General features: G+C 42.5%; 1 protein-coding gene across 3 annotated transcripts in view; it reads left to right on the plus strand.

Annotated features, from left to right (window-relative positions):
* Positions 1 to 18,054, plus strand: part of NRP2 (neuropilin 2) — a 386,206-nt gene that overhangs the window by 270,395 nt on the left and 97,757 nt on the right. The gene's annotated exons all lie outside the window — the stretch shown is intronic.

Genomic DNA, 18,054 nt, shown 5'->3' on the forward strand with positions numbered 1-18,054 from the left:
TCTTTCCAAAAGATTCTGCATGTAAAACCTGTTTAACAAAGAGAGACTGACTTGTAAAACAATGCAAAGATGACGCTTGACTGAGTCTTATTTCTTTAATAAAGAGAATTCTTTGAATTCTTTGTTTTGTACACAAAATAGTAGTGAAACATTGGAAAGGTAATTGTTTGGATTTCTAGTACACAAGACACCCGTGAAAATGTCCATTTTTTCCTTATTAATCATAATAATAATATGACCAGCAACTCATAAAACCCCCAAATAGTGAAGATAGCATTAAAATCCACACACACACATATACACTCATATATACATACACATATATAAACACATAAATACATATATACACACATACACATACATATATGTACACATATACATATACACATGCAGGTGCATACACAGATACACATACATACAGATATACAGGGTGAGGCAGCATAACTTCCTTTTTTAAAATGTACGCCATTCAGTCGGTTGAAGACGTAGCAGAGCGCTAGTGGTCTCGTTTGAGAGGCGGGAATATAAAGTTTTGTCCTGACACAGTTCAGTCGCCATCATGCATTGGAACAGTGAGGAGCGTGCTTTTGCCGTTGAGGCCTACTTTTCGAGCGGATTTGGAGTGGCCGGCCCACTCTCTAGATTTGGCCCCTTGTGATTTTTTTCTATAGGGTTTTTTGAAATCCCATGTTTCTGTGAACCATCCAAGGACCTTACAAGATTTGAAGGCCAACATCCAGGAAAAAATTGCCAACATAACCCCTGCTATGCTGGCAAGAGTCGTGACAAATGCCAGAAATTGGTTTACTCAGTGTATGGAGAATGGGGGACGTCACCTACCTAATTTGATCTTCAAAACTACGTAAAACAAAGCTTTAGGTATGCACCTACATTATATATATAAAAAATTCTGATTCATACAATGGGTTTTATTAAGTTTTGAAGTTGTGCTGCCTCACCCTGTACATATACACATGCAAACCACACATATATACATATACACATATATATATGCCCATGCACACATAAAGGTAAAGGTTTTCCCCTGACATTAAGTCCAGTCATGTCTGACTCTGGGGTGTGGTGCTCATCTCCATTTCTAAGCCGAAGAGCCAGCGTTGTCCGTAGACGCCTCCAAGGTCATGTGGCCGGCATGACTGCATGGAGCGCTGTTACCTTCCCGCCGGAGTGGTACCTATTGATCTACTCACATTTGCATGTTTTCGAACTGCTAGGTTGGCAGAAGCTAGGGCTGACAGAGGAAGCTCACGCCGCTCCCCGGAATCGAACCTGCGACCTTTCGATCAACAAGCTCAGCAGCTCAGTGCTTTAACCCACTCCGTCACCGGGGGCTCCATATGCACACATACATACACATATATATACATATACACAAGCACACACAAATATACACATATACAGATACATTGCCCACCTAGATAACTTTTGAAAAGCCTCGCAGCATAACGGCCTGACTTCTTCCTCCCTACAGAAAACATTTGTGAGGAGGTGTTCCCTAGCTCACATTTTTTCACGTCTGGAATTCCTGTTTTCTGAGGGCCACAGCAGCGCGTGGCCAGGGTACAGCTAGTCATAATTAAACCTGATAGTGAACCAATCTTGCAGCTTTCTTCCCTGTGACTACACAGTTATTCCTAAGACCAGCACACATGCATGTGTAGGTAAATCCCTAAGATTTGCTTCTGGAGCTTTGGCAATTCTGCTGGGACTAGGGGATTGTATCCTAAGTCAAAAGAATTGAGGGAGTTTTTGAGGATTGTAAAACATGAAATCTTTTACAGAGTTGACGGAACCTTTGCACAGCGTAGTCCAGTGCTATTCAGAGCAATGGCCTGTTGAGTGATATTAGAAAATGAGCCATGGATTGAGACCCACAGCAGGTTTCCAGAAAAATAACATTGGGTCCAAATATGGCACCAGTTTCTCATACTTTAGAGAGAAAAGAACTCTGCTATGGTCTGTATCAAACAATGTAAGAAGCACAAATGGAGACATCCAAAGTTTATCTGGCAGCTGGAAGTCTGTTTCTCTTCTCTTGCAACAAATTCTGTGATTGATGCTCCAATCAGATCTGTATTAGACTTGCAACCCCCCCCCCCCAAGTGGATGCTGTGTTACCATTGAATAAACATTCCCTACACTGGCTTATTTTCTGTGGACATGTGTTAAGATTTCACACCACCAATCCAAGGATGATTAGACATGAGCCTACAGTTTGAGGAGGATCTCTCGCACAGTTAAATTCCATCCTCAAGGCTACCTGTGTGCAAAAACACCAATCACAGTCACATCTTGTGTGATGAGCATGGATATTCAATAAATCCTATTGATTCTCCTTCCACTTTCCAGTGGGTCTTCACTAACATGACAGTGTTTTGAAAACTGGCAATTTATTCTCCCTGATAGCTCTTCCTTGTTGCAGGTAAATTGATTGACTGATCTAAGAGGGTTTTGAAAAGAAAGATGGCATACCCCTATTAGGCAAGCCAGGAAAGAGGGATTTGTATGAAATAAAAATGTTGATCACTGATTAATTTGGGATTTAGTTGGTTAAATATCTTTCTGTACATTATTGGCTTTCAATTTTATTTATCTTTAGAGGAAGCTTCCTTTATCAAATATTCTGTAAGCCAATGCACCCAGAGCATTACCTTAAATTTCCTAGTATATACAGAATATGCACTCAGGTCATGCGTAGCCCTCAACAGGACTGTTGGGCTTTCTAGGACTGTTGTCTCATGACTACCCTAAAGCAAAGCCTACACTCCTTCGCATTTAATGGGATAAACAGAAGTGGTGGCAATCTATTTTTAAGCAGCTCAATCATTTTCCAGCTGAGTAACTTTGGGGATGAGGAAGTGAGTTTGGTGAATTCAAATTCTAATGTACACCTTGTAAATTAATGTGAAGATTGGACTATAGAAGCCATTGTACAATCAATATTATAGCTGCTCCTGTGAGATCGTAGTCTGATGGCTGCTTTCCCTTCCTTTCCCACATATATAGCAGCACATGGAGCTTCTGTCACATAGGCCAAAAAGATAACTGCAGTTGACCCAACCCTGTTGATGTGCTGTTTCTTTCAGGCACATCATATGGATGGAAAACATGACTGCCTTCCCATTGAGTCAGTAGGGGTAGCCATATTGCTTCCGCTGCCATCTTTTCGAGAGCAATAGCACATCATCACATCTTATCACTCCCAGTAGAGCTGCAGTGGTGCCTTCAACACATGTGGCACTAAGCTATGGCCATCTTTTAACCCAGGAGAGCTTTTTTTTTGTTCTGTCAGGAGCGACTTGAGAAACTGCAAGTCGCTTCTGGTGTGAGAGAATTGGCCGTCTGCAAGGACGTTGCCCAGGGGATGCCCGGATGATTTGATGTTTTTATCATCCTTGTGGGAGGCTTCTCTCATGTCCCCACATGAGGAGCTGGAGTTGATAGAGGGAGCTCATCCGCCTTTCCCCGGATTCGAACCTGTCACCTGTCGGTCTTCAGTCCTGCCAGCACAGGGGTTTAACCCACTGCGCCACCAAGGGCTCCCCCAGGAGAGCTGTAGTGGTGCCTTCAACACATGTGGAACTAAGCTATGGCCATCTTTTAACCCAGGAGAGCTGCAGTGGTGCCTTCAACACATGTGGCACTAAGCTATGGCCATCTTTTAACACATTTATGTTTATTTGAAACTCAGTGTGGAAACTGCTGATCTGAGCACACCATGACCTTTCGTCATGGTGGCTTTGGCAGTTTTTTTTTTCTCGTGTCAGGGCAGCCAGTCAATTATATTACATTTCTAACAGAACAAAGCAAACAAACAGTGAAAATACAAAATGTGTGAGTTTGGTAGTTGATTAAATGTCCTTTGACCAGTATCTGGCCACTTGGAGTGCTTGTGGTGTTGCTGCAAGAAGGTCCTCCATGGTGCATGTGGCTGGGCTCAGGTTGCATTGTAGCAGGTGGTCAGTGGTTTGCTCCTCTCCACTCTCGCATGTCGAGGATTCCACTTTGTAGCCCCATTTCTGAAGGTTGGCTCTGCATCTTGTGGTGCCAGAGTGCAGTCTGTTCAGTGCCTTCCAAGTCGCCCAGTCCTCTGTGTGCCCAGGGGGGAGTCTCTCATTTGGTATCAGCCATTGGTTGAGGTTCTGGGTTTGAGCCTGCCACTTTTGGACTCTCGCTTACTGATGTGTTCTAGCGAGTGTCTCTGTAGATCTTAGAAAACTATGTCTGGATTTAAGTCATTGACGTGCTGGCTGATGCCCAAACAGGGGATGAGCTGGAGATGTCTCTGCCTTGGTCCTTTCACTATTGGCTGCCACTTCCCGATGGATGTCAGGTGGTGCGATACCGGCTAGACAGTGTAATTTCTCCAGTGGTGTAGGGTGCAGACACCCCGTGATAATGCGGCTTTGGCAGTGAGAATTTGCCTCTAATGCAGAGTAATAAATCCATACCAATCTGCTACTTATGTTAATGATATCTACAAGCACATTAAGATCTCTTTCCCACATGCCCATGATATATGGGTGCGAAGAAGCAAGGGAACTGAGGGATGATTTATTGTTGCCTCCAATTTGAAAGGATCCAGTATTCAGGAGATTTCACCCCAGTTCCCAATTCTAAAAAGAACTGGCCGATTTGCAATGGAGGTTGTCGATTAGGAACCAAATTTACCTTCAATTTGGAAGGGAGGCTGTTCAATTGCACCTCCTCCTTTATTAAGAAACACTGTATATACTGTAGCGTGACTGGAGAGAAGAATGTAGTTTCATTTGGTTAATTTTCCCTGCGTTTCTGCAACCATGTGAGGTAAGTTGTAATATTGTGAGAAATGGCACTTGGTACACAGAATAGACGGAGCTGAGGCAATCTTCAAATAAAAGTTAACAATTTTATTAAGTACACAGCGTGTGGTTGCAAGATGTAACTTTTGTTATAGAACTTAGAACAATGCTTGGTTAGTTGAATGTTACACTCTTTCAGGTTACACAGTATCTTCCTGAGGTAAAGCACTTATTACAAAACAAAGTTTCAATACAAGGATGTCTCCCTTATCTGATCCTCCCTTGATCAGATACTTAATAAGATTATTCTTTAGCCTTTCCTTAGACTAAAGGAATACTGGCTTCGTTTCCCTTATCAGCCTCTCTAGGCTAAGAAACTTCCAGTAGCTTAATCTGGCTTTCCAAAGCCTCGAAACTTTGCTTCACAGTTTACTCTCTTTCAGCTACAACCTCCTAATCCTTTCCTCTACCAACTCCTCTAAACCTAAACCCTCACTCCTCACTCCTCGGAACCTAAACCCTAACTCCTGACTGCTCACTCTGAACTCCAAACCCTAACTGATTTTTTACTGTCGTTTTTCAAACTCTCCCCTCTAAGCTCCTCCCACTTCTCTCTCTCCTGCATCGTCTCCATGGCAACGCACTCCTCTGACTTAGGCCGCCCCAGCATTACTGCAGCCAATCTAAACACAAATACAGTTAAAATCATACAATTTATAATCAACTCCTGTACAATGGGCATGTGGGAAAATAACATGGGAATAGTCACCTTATGTTCTTATCTAGGGCCAAAACAGATATGTCTGGTTTAGAATAAAGCAACAGAGGGTAGGATGAAGGGATGAGTCATCCCATGTAGTGACAGACACAGACTCGTCCATTTTAGTTTATGGCCAAACAAGGGAGATGGTGTTTAATGAATGCGATGGCATCCAGAGTAGCTGGCGGTTCTCATGTCAGTGAGGAATGAATCTGCTCTGAACTGTATAGAGGCTGTCAAAGGTGCTGAGAAGGTATGGTTCAGAACTTTGGAAAGCTCCTTTCTAGGTCAGAGCTCTGAAGCACATTGATTTACTATCCCTCTGGCATGGAAGAGATTGGCCATCACAGTACATGTCTGGTTTGGTTCACCCATGAACTTCCCTGTTGAAGCTTGATACAGAACTATCACTTACAGAATATTCTAGCTTAGAAAGAATCACAGGCCATATGAGCATCTTGTGAATATCTTGAGTTGATGTGGGGTCGTGACGTCTATGACAGTGGGGCGAGGGGTGGAGAAACATTTTCATATTTCAAGTGTTTATCTCTTCAGCCTTTAGAGTGCTTTAGAAGATTAATATCAGAGGGTGACTGTGGCCTCAGGCAACAGGAGAGAACACTTACAGGCAGCCCCAGCCTTCATTGCCCTCCCCAACCCGTTCACTGTAATAATGTTTAATTAATATAATAAGCCTCCTGTAAGTAGGGAAAAATTACTTATTTTTATAACTCAGACTCAATTTTTCATTTCATTTCCTCTCCCCTGACACTGCTTGTAATTAATTGTTCTTTTTTTTCCTTTCCATAAGAGTTTATGACTGCATATGTTTGGTAAAGAAGCAAATTGCTGTAGATTACTCCTGTATGGATTGCTGCTCTCCCCATTCAATCAAAGAGCACTCCACCTGCATTTTAGCCTCTGTGTGAGAGCCCCAAACTCTTTATGCGTTTGCTGCTTGAGTCTGTTGCTGTGGCTTGTGCATGGCCAAAATTTCCAGTGAATGGCTCCCCAAAGTATTGCTGAAAGGAATGAGATGTGAATGGCTGTCTCATGTCTTACATGATAATGTGATGGTGAAGGTTCGTTAGAAAATGCCATTCAAGGTACTTAGTGGAGAGAAGAGCATGGATTATTTTTAACTAGCATTGAAAGTGAATTTCTGGATTGATCCTGGATTTCCTTGGCATGGGGTAGTGATGGCAAAGAACCGAAGAAATCAACTTTTGTTGGGTGTTTTTTAGCTATCATGTTCCCTCTCAACCTCCTCTAATCTAAACTAAAATTGTGTTGTTGAAGGCTTTCATAGCTGGAATCACTGAGTTGCTGTGAGTTTTCTGGGCTGTATGATGAAACATCAGTAGAGAATGCTTCTAGAACATGGTCATACAGCCCAGAAGACTCACGGCAACCCTGTTCCTACTCCATCTTGCATCTGGAGAAAAGTGTTCACTTAATGGTTTCCAAAGTGAGCTCTTCTCTTTTGCTTGGATGACTGGGATTCCTGAATTTTCCAGTCAATGACTGCTGACCATGGGGATGCCACTTCTCATTCTGTGCTGTTATTGTTTGCAAAGAAATAGTAGGAGTGAGCATAGAGGTACTAAACCTTGCTTCCAGCTTAAGTGCCTGGTTGATAAGCCCCCCCCCCCCCTTGCACTTCATCAAGAGATCTGGTGATTTCAGGTCTGCATCCACAACCCCAGTTCCAACATACTTCAGGTAGCTGAAGAAATGGCCCAAACCACAGAATCCTTCTCCCTTCTGGCTTAATGTGATTTGCAAGGGAAACCGAAGCATATGTGAATGTAATTGCAGCTGTAAGTGATATGAACAGTCAGTGGGGAGTAAATAATTGGGACCAAATTCCCAGAAAAGATGCATAGCTGACATACCTGAAGGGGCTCAGTTGTAGAACACATGCTGGCTTGTAGAGAGTGATTCCTGGCATCTCCAGCTTGATGAACCGTTGTACCACTGACTTGTTGAATGAACTCCTTAGATCAAAGAGTAAATTGAGAACCTTTATAAGCAAATGAGGGTTTGGCAACTTTTCTTATACAGCATGCTGTGATGACACAGCACAGAGTACAGAGGCAATTGGCCTGGAGTTTCTATTCTCCTATCCCATTGTGATTCCCCATGCACTTGCCTGAAAGAATGGGTTCTAAGGACATGAAACCACATAATCTGATAGTGGTGAGCTGGTATGACAATTGTTGTTGTTTTTCATTCGTTCAATCATTTCCGACTCTTTGTGACCTCATGGACCAGCCCACGCCAGAGCTCCCTGTCAATCCAGTCACTTCAAGGTATGACAGTTAGACATTCCAAAATATATAGTCTAGAGTTACCTTGCCATAGGAAGCTTTGATTCTGGTACAATCCCTGTTGTAAGACTAACCTGCTATTGTTACAGTACTATTTCACACTAACTTGAAAATTCTTGCACTGACCTTGAAACTCCTTCTGTTACACCTCCAACAGGTCTGTAAGCTCTCACTTGTGGTAGCGTCTAAACTACAGGGTCTCCAGAAATTGTGGTACCCAACACCATGCTTACAAGAGCAGTTCCGAAATTTGAAATGTTTTAGCCCAGGAGTCCTCAAACTAAGACCTGGGGGCCGGATACAGCCCTCCAAGTTCATTTACCCGGCCCTCGCTCAGGGTCAATCTAAGTCTGAAACAATTTGAAAGCACACAACAACAAAAACAACAACAATCCTACCTCATCAGCTAAAAGCAGACCCACACTTCCCATTGAAATACTAATAAGTTTATATTTGTTAAAATTGTTGTTCATTTTAATTATTGTATTGTTTTAAAGTGTTTTTACACTACAAATAAGATAAGTGCAGTGTGCATAGGAATTCATTCATGTTTTTTTTTCAGATTATAATCCAGCCCTCCAGCAGTTTGAGGGACTGTGGCTTGGCCCTCTGTTTAAAAAAGTTTGAGGCACCCTGTTTTAGCCATATTTTCAAATATAATCCTTATATTTGGGAGGACATGAAACACCCAGGTACTGCTGAACTTCTATAAGGAATGAGGGTCAAAATGCTTTATTTTCTCATTGCAACTGTTTGCTCGTTCCGTTGGATTCTCTTTTCAGGCAGTGGGTCTCCCTCCATCTTTAAGACAGACCCTCTGTCATATGCTGAATGGAGGAAGAATGGTGATATTGTCCAAATCACACACACATACCCTTCCCCCCGCCTCATAATTTTGCAGCCATCTCCCCTCTTCCAATGCCTTAAAGTCAGCATCAGGCCCCAGGCAAGAAAGAAGGCAGAAAAATAAATCCTGCTTACTGCAGCCCCAGCTTCACCCCATTCTCTTCTTCACCAGAAAGCCATTGGGTGAAGAAGGGGAATTGTTTTCACACTGTGACCTGGGCAGATCCTGTGTCTCCAAAGGACTGAAGGGTCCCTCTGTTAAATGTAAAAGGCCTTTGGCTACAAGGACGATACTTCCATAGAAGCAGATGGTTTGCTTCTCAAGAGGTGCCCGAGTAGTTCTCTGCCGTCTTAGGATAGCTATACAAAACGAATGGAATAAAAGGGAAGATCATATTCTTACCAAATGTTTAAATAAAAGAAGTATTTATGTAGCGATTTCAGCCCATTGTATGCTAATCAAGGTGGTCAGTTGAAATATTCACACCTAGCCCAACTGACAAAAGTCCTTTGTCTCACCCTGGTCATTCCACAGATATATAAACCCTTTTCCCAGTTACCAAACAGACCTCACCTCTGAGGATGCTTGCCATAGATGCAGGCGAAACATCAGGAGAAATGCCTCTAGAACATGGCCATATAGCCCGAAAAGACCCACAAGAACTTAGTGATTCCGGCCATGAAAGCCTTCGGCAATACACCTGAAAGGTGTTTGACTTATAAAGCCTGCATGAAAAAGCAAGCAGTTTCCTTCTTGCTTGTCATTTCATGTGTGGGTGTCCATCCACACCATTTCACCTCTCCCTTTTGACATTGGGGATGACTCCTCGAGACACGTGCCACTTTCATTACATTTTTTCCAAGATAGTCTTTCAGGCAGCTTCATGTTTCCTTTTTTAGCTCCATGTTCCTTGTACCTCGGCTTCACAGATTATCTCCATGCCATCCCCCTGAAGGCTCCGGTTACAAAATCAGGGACCCCAGTCCAGGAAAGTGGAGCTCGGCAGGTCATTCGCAGACACACACACACATACACACATATACAAGGACTCCAGCTGTTATCTAAGGCAATGGAACATGTATCCTTCCGTCCTCAAACCACAAGGAGGGATTGCAAACATTTTTCCCTATGGACTTTCACATGCTTTCCATAGACAAATAGATCCCTCCGTTAGCTGCAGTGAAAGAGCTTCCTGCAACACATAATCAAACCAGGCTTAGGCTGCAAGCCTCTGCACTTTTATCTGGAAATGTATCTTGTTGAACTAATAGCTTCTTCAGATTGACATTTGTACCAATAGCTAGTGGTGGTGATGAAGATGATGATAATAATAATATCAGTCTTCCACATTTGCAGGTGTAACATTTGTAGATTTGATTATTTGTGGGTTTGATTAATACGTTTTCTCCAGGAATCTCTAGGTTGTTTAGTACAACTCTGGGGAACTTGACACTGGAGGGACCTAGAAATTTCTAGAGAGGAATTCTCTCAGGTTAATAAAATAGTAGGCATTTAAATTAGTGGTTTATTCCATTTTGTGGAGGTCCCTGTGCCCCTAGCCCCCAGAAAATGAGGAGGGTTTGCTACACTACTACTATTGTTGCTGCTGCTACTACTACCAATAATAATAGCAATAACTCTTGGGTGGAAGGGGATTTCTACAGTTCCTCTGTCTCTGGGAAAGAAACTTGTTGTGTATGCCTTGGGTATATCATAGCCAAGAGCGGCTCAACCCATTACGCAAAGTAAGCATTATGCAGTATAGTTGATTTTGCCCAGGTGTGCTCTTGAGGCGCTCTTGGGGGAAAATATACCTTGAAATATGCGAGTTGTAGTTACTGGGATGTATAGTTCACCTACAATCAAAGAGCATTCTGAACTCCACCAATGATGGAATTGAACCAAATATGGCACACAGAACTCCCATGGCGAACAGAAAATATATATCAGTGATTGGTGGGGGGCAAAATACTGTTTGCTTACCATTGAAAATTACCTAAGGCCGCCTCTGGCCATGGCGACCACTGATTTGAACTAACAATAATAAATGGGACATCATTCAGTGGTCTCATAGCTTCATATGCAACAAGACAGTGTAAACCAGGGATCCTCAAACTAAGGCCTGAGGGCCAGATACGGGCCTCCAAGGTCATTTACCCAACCCTCACTCAGGGTCAACCTAAGTTTGAAACGACTTGAAAGCACACAACAAGAACAATTCTATCTCATCAGCTAGAAGCAGGCCCACACTTCCCATTGAAATACTAATAAGTTTATATTTGTTAAAATTGTTCTTCATTTTAATTATTGTATTGTTTTTAAGTGTTTTTTGCACTACAAATACGATATGTGCAGTGTGCGAAGGAATTCATTCATGCTTTTTTCAAATTATAATCCGGCCCTCCAACAGTTTGAGGGACTGTGACCTGGCCCTCTGTTTACAAAGTTTGAAGACCCCTGGTGTAAACCTTTCTGGTGTGTGTTCCAGGTTGGGAAGGAGAAAATAATATGAAAGCTAAATTTGGACATGCATGTATTTGAATTGTGCATGTGTATCAAAAATACATACAATACTTAGTAGTTTCCTGCTTTTCATGTAAACATTACACAGAAAAGGCTGTTAGCCTTATTATTGGAGAGAATCACTAGTATACAACAAAAGCACTCCAGATAAACTTAGCAGGGACTGCAGTCACTGTACTGTTCAGAAAAATCAAGCTTGATTAAAAGCGATTGAAGCGATGGGGCAGATCATCTTGCCGGCTCCCCTAAATTCGATTAAAAGCTTGACTTTGTGCAGGCTTGCAGCGTTGTAAGTCTTCATTGATTTGGCTGATAGATGGATTTTTATTTAGAAAATAAAATGGTGATGACTTGGCAAGTAAATTAACAGGTAATCAAATTGAGTAGGCTTTTCCTATGAGACAAGATGCCCACCTGGTATAAATATTGCATTTATTTTAGATTGATTTCTCTTTTTACTCAGACAAGGCTACCACTGAAGAAGAAGCATACTATTTTAATTGCATTGCATTTTAAATTGTAAGTCACTTTGGATTGTAATCCAATGCAGGGAATAATAAATAATAAGAATAATACAAATAAGTAATAGTAGTAATAGAATAAGGAGAAGGAGGGGGAGGCAGACTAAATAGTTTTCAAAAGCATGGCCTCAGGCTATCTTAAATATCTGTTTATGTCAGATCTTTACAACCAGACAGAATTGTAGAATACATTGGTTGCCTGTAGAGAAATGGGAGATTGCGGTGAACCAAATCCTTTTTCAGTGATGCACGCTGCATCCTTAGTAACCTTTTTCTCTAGCAAGAATACACACACACACTAGCTGTCCCCTGCCATGCATTGCTGTGGCCCAGTCTGTTGATCTGGAAAATAAAGTAATGAGAAAGTGTTGGTTTCTAATATATGTAATTTCTTTATACTTGTGGGTAAAAAGTATGTCTTGCTGTTTCTTTGCCAGTGTTGATGTGGTGAGTGTCTGGTTTGCCCACCCTGGAACATGCAAGATATCATTGTCCTTCTTTAAGGGTCCCTTTCAAATCTATGATACTATATCTCTGTGTGTGGATCATATCGATCTATCTATTTATCTATCTATATCTATGGCTGGATGGCTCTTTGTCAGGAGGACTTTGATTACGTTTTCTTGCCCTGATGAAGGGAGTTGGATTGGATGGCCTTAAATATTTTCTGGTCATGGGGGTTCTGTGTGGGAAGTTTGCCCCGATTCTGTTGTTCGTGAGGTTCTGAATGCTCTTTGATTGTAGATGAACTGTGAATCCCAGTGACTACAACTCCCAAATGTCAAGGTCTATTTCCCCCAAACTCCATCTGTGTTCATATTTGAGCATATTGAGTGCTTGTGCCAAGTTTGGTCCAGATCCATCATTGTTTGAGTCCACGGTGATCTCTAGATGGTCACTTCTTGTGTTGTGAGACATTTTGTTGCCAAATTTGGTGTGATTTCGTTCATTGGTTCTTTTGTTTTTAAGGTACTCATTATGCACAGAGCATTTATAGATATATAGTTATACTAGCTGTACCCTGCCACGCATTGCTGTGGCCTATAGTAAGAGTTTTGAAGTCTCTGCCTGGCCTCACTTCCTCCTTTCTTCTCTCTTCCTTCCTTCTCTCGCTCTCTTTCCCTCTTTCTCTCTCACACACTCCTTCCTTTCCCCCCCCTCTCTCTCTCTCTCGCGTCCCTCCTTCCCCCCTTCTCTTTTTCACTCCATCCTTCTCTTTCTCTCCCTCCCTCTTTCTCACTCTCTTACACACTCCCTCCTTTCCCCTCTTTCTATCTCTCTCTCGTGTTCCCCCTTTCTCTCTTCCCTCTCCCTCTCTCTCTCTCCTTCCCTCTTTCTCGCGTTCCTCCTTCTCTCGTCTCTGCCTGGCCTTACTTCCTCCTTTCTCCTCTCTTCCTTCCTTTTTTCTGGCTCATACGCCCCTCTATTTTTTTCCTCCCTCCCTGGCTCCCTCACTGACCTCTCCCTTCCTTAGGTAAGAGTTTGACTGCGCTCCCTCTTCGGCTTTCTCCTTCCTCCTCCTCTTGGGATTCCCGCCAGAGGTTCTTGGAGGTGTGTGTGTGCAGCAGGGGGGGGGGAGTGAAGGAGTGTTGGGTTGTGTGTGTGTGCGCGGCGGGGGGAGGAGTGAAGGAGCATGGAGGATGGGGGCGTGGCTTGTGCGGAGGGAGCGTTGGCCGGCAGGCCATGTGTGCGCGCCAGGGAAGTTGCGGCTGGGTGCCATTGCGCATGATCAGCTGTTTTGTCGTTTTGTGAGTGTGCTGTTGTATTGTTTTTTACTTTGATTCAATTTGTTTGTACCTTGTGGGTTGTGGTAGGTGCATGGGAATTTTGGTTAATTTCCGTTGGGAGGTTTTTGAGTTTTGCTGCTCAGTTTAACGCCCCTTTCAAATTTATAGATATAGATATGTATGTGTGTCCGTGTGTGTATACATATGTATATGTGTGTGTGTGTATGTATGTATATATATATATATATATATATATATATATATATATATATATATCAGAGAGAGAGAGAGAGAGAGATGGACACACATGGACACACAGAGACACACACTTTGCATTAGCAATAAAATACATTTAACAGAGTGATTCTGTGTCCCACACCAGCAGGATTCTCATGTGCTCCCAAAATGGGCAGCAGAAGCTCAGAAGCATTTTTTATGCTTGCACATGAAAGTGGCTTCCAAAGCAGACTTTGGATTGGGAATACAACTCCTGGAATCCTCAGCCAGCATTACTACTACTGTCCACTTAGGTTAGGGATTGTGGGAGCTGAAGATTCAAGAAACCAAAGTTTCAAATCACTGTTAAAAACTTGAGTTGAAAGCTTTGGTCTAGTCGTAGACTAGAGCCACAGCTATCAAAAGCTTCCATTTCTTTTTCCTCACAAAAGCAAAGGTGCTAAAGGCAGGCCAGTTTTGATTTGTCAGTGCTGAACAGGATAAAGCAGTCATAAGAAAAACATCTGAGGGCAAATCTCTATAGGCAACAGTTGGATATGAAGACTTCCAGGGTATGGATCATATTCTCTTCTTTAAAATGAGGCATGAATCTGGCCCTTATTTTTCTTTTGCGAGCTAACTCATGAAATGGTCTTTCTACTAATCCTGCAATTAAATTATGCTGCCCTGAAGAAGCAATGGGGAGAAACAGAAATACTGGGTCTGAATTGTCTTGGATGGATCACCTGCAAAATAACTGGTGTCCTGTGGAGAACCATGGCTGAGATTGGTGATTAGTTGCTCTGGTTGTTACATGATGTGTTTTGTTGGAAACATACCCACCTGAGCTTCTGAAACCATCTTCTTTGGGAACTGGATTTTGCCAGAGGGATAGCGGTTTACACAACGTGTTGTACAAATATATAAGCTGCTCCACTAGCTTGTAATCTGTGGGATTCCCAGTTCCCACTGTGTTAAACTATATTTTCCCAGGACACCTACTGGCAGGAAAGCGAGAGACAGATACTTAATGCTAAGTGCGAAAACCTTTTCCTGTTAGCCAGGTGATTTGTCTAGTTTTCCAGATGGCTGTTTGGGAAGATCAGGCCATGATTTACCAAGGTGTTTATATTATGCCACTACTTGCTGAGCATCGCTTAGCAAAACATGCCTGCTGCTCTTGCTCAGTGGAATCCAGATACCCTTATAAATCTTCATGCAAAGCAGTAGCAGCAGCAAACAAAAACACTGGAAGTGGGGTGCCCTCAGCCCTTGGGGAAACCATATTTTGAGTACCTGATATTGTGCAGAAGCAGCTTTATCTGTAGTCTTTTTGCCAGATACTTCTTAAAATCAAAGTGACAGGAAGGAGAATAATACAGACTTCTTATCCTGAGGATATTAATCAGATGTTTCTGCAAAAATCCTTTGCTTCAAACAACTCAGAGTTGTGCGCGCGCCTGTCTGTGTGTGTGTTGTACTTTCTGCCTCTCCTTGAGGTTACTCAGTTCTTTTGCTGTCCCTCCATTGATGGCAACAACAACAAAAATGAGGATGACTGGAATGACTTGGCGGAGGCAAGCTGCCTTGTTTATTTAGTCATAAGACTTTCCTCCCAGGCATTAGAGCCACCCACTAATTCAGAATTAAAATCACAGAGGAGTGAATACAGTCTGTTGCTCGTCTAGTGAATGCATATTTGTAGTACACAAGTGAAAAACCTTGATGCACACTGAATCATATCCACAATCAGGTGTGAGGTGACATGAGTTGCTATACGGCAAGTTTGTGTACAAAGTAAAATAAACAGAAGAACAGTTCACCCCTTCCTTGCTTAGTGACAAACATGAATGTTCTCTTCCTGATTTTCCATCTGCATTTGGGCTGGTCATAGTGGCCATGGCCAAACTACCCCCTGTAGGTACTTTGTTCTTTTATTCTCTCTGTATCAGATGTCTCCATAATTTCAAACAGCCAGAATGCCTTTTTCCTTCTCTCAGCTGATTGTTGTGAGGATGGAGTATTGGAGTTCAGGTGAAGGGTTAACCGCTTTGAGCTTTGACGTGGAATTTGGCATGGGATGCCAAGACTACAACACTATCAAAGCAAATTAAACATTGCTTAATAAATTCTGTGTTCCTGCATGGTAGGAGGTTGGATCTTTGTAATTTCTTCCAACTCAATGATTCTATGACTCTATGAAATAAAATAAAGAAAAATACAATGGGAGGAAGGTAGAGTTCAAGCTCCTCTCCTATGTGACCAGAAAAGGTGTTCTAACCTTATTCCTGGTTAACAGACTGAACACAGAAACTTGCTTGCCACCCCGTAACTCTACTGTACTTGCAGGAAAAGGGGGGATTGTATTGTCGAAGGCTTTCATGGCCAGAATCACTGGGTTGTTGTAGATTTTTTCGGGCTATATGGCCATGGTCCAAAGGCATTCTCTCCTGACGTCTCGCCTGCATCTATGGCAAGCATCCTCAGAGGTAGTGAGGTGAAGGGGGGATTTTTGTACCCAACCTCCAACATTGTTGACTTGCACACTCAAAGGGTCTTGGACAAAGTCCCTTAATAAGCTGTTGGAGAACAAGGAGAGAAGTTCTTATCAGTCAAGAACTCACTGAAGACACATTGTTCCACCACTTTACATGTAAAACTTTTTTTTTTGCTTTCTTTTACGTTTAATAAAAATTTAATTGGAAAAAAAGAACTCATTGAAGACTAAATTGGCAATTTTCTCAAAGAAATGTGGTAGTCTTCCTTGAAACTGGAAAAGCCTCCTGCCAACAATATATACTTTGAGATCACTGCTAGACAAAAAACAAACAACAATCTTCTCCTTTCCCCACTCAGGGTTCACACATTGGGTGTACATCCTCTTGTTGGCTAATAGCAGCATGTTTGAACTAACCAACTGAAAAGTATTGTTGGTGCTGATAGGAACATTCTGCCTGTGATGTTTTGTCTGAATTCACATAGAGAGAAAGTTACTTGACAGTATAGCAAATAGTAAGTTATTAATATGCAAATGCAAATTGTCCTGTTCCAGATCTTACAGAATGGCACTGGAATGTATTTTACAGCAATGGTATTTATTTATCGTGTCGGGGGCAGACCAGACAGTTGCACTGCATTTTTAAACAAACAAATAGACAAACAAAACACAAAGTTTGCAAGCTTGGTAGTTGATTAAGTGTCCTCTGACCAGTAGCTGGCCACTTGGAGTGCCTCTGGTGTTGCCGCAAGGAGGTCCTCCATTGTGCATGTGGCAGGGCTCAGGTTGCATTGCAGCAGGTGGTCTGTAGTTTGCTCATCTCCACACTCGCATGTCGTGGATTCCACTTTGTAGCCCCATTTCTTAAGGTTGGCTCTGCATCTCGTGGTGCCAGAGTGCAGTCTGTTCAGCGCCTTCCAAGTCGCCCAGTTTTCTGTGTGCCCAGGAGGGAGTCTCTCATTTGGTATCAGCCATTGATTGAGGTTCTGAGTTTGAGCCTGCCACTTTTGGACTGTCGCTTGCTGATGTGTTCCAGCGAGTGTCTCTGTAGATCTTAGAAAACTATTTCTTGATTTAAGTCATTGATGTGCTGGCTGATATCCAAACAGGGGGTGGGCTGGAGATGTCACTGCCTTGGTCCTTTCACTATTGGTTGCTACTTCCCGGCGGATGTCAGGTGGTGCAGTGCCGGCTAAACAGTGTAATTTCTCCAGTGGTGTTGGGTGCAGACACAGTGAAGACATCTGCCCTTGCGTTATGCTACTCTGCTGCTGAGTATGCATGCCCAGTGTGGAACACATCTCACCACGCTAAAACAGTAGATGTGGCTCTTAATGAAACATGCCGCATCATCACGGGGTGTCTGCGCCCTACACCACTGGAGAAATTACAGCAATGGTTAAACAGATGATTTAAGTAAGAGAAGCCAGTAAGGTGTCATGGTTTGAACATTGGATTCTGGAGACCAAGGTTCAAATCAGTGCTCAGCCATGGAAACCCACTGGGTGATTTTGGGCGAATCACAGTTTCTCAGCCTTTAACAGAGGCAAATGCAAAACCTCTCTAAACAAATCTTGCCAAGAAAATACTTTGATATGTTCTCCCTAGGGTCCCCATAACCTGGAAATCACTTGAAGGGTATATAAAAACAGCGACAAGATTTCAGCCAAGGGCTTATCTGAAATACTTTGGATTTAAAACAAATATATGTACCTGTGTATTTGATGTCATCTGTGTTAATATTGAGAGTCAAAGAAGTAATGCTAAGCACCTTATAGAACATCCAGAAAGCTTAGTTTTGCTCGACTAATTCCTTTTGAATCAAAGGCAG

Source organism: Anolis sagrei, chromosome 1, assembly GCF_037176765.1.
Source record: "Anolis sagrei isolate rAnoSag1 chromosome 1, rAnoSag1.mat, whole genome shotgun sequence".
Taxonomy (NCBI): Eukaryota; Metazoa; Chordata; class Lepidosauria; order Squamata; family Dactyloidae; genus Anolis; species Anolis sagrei.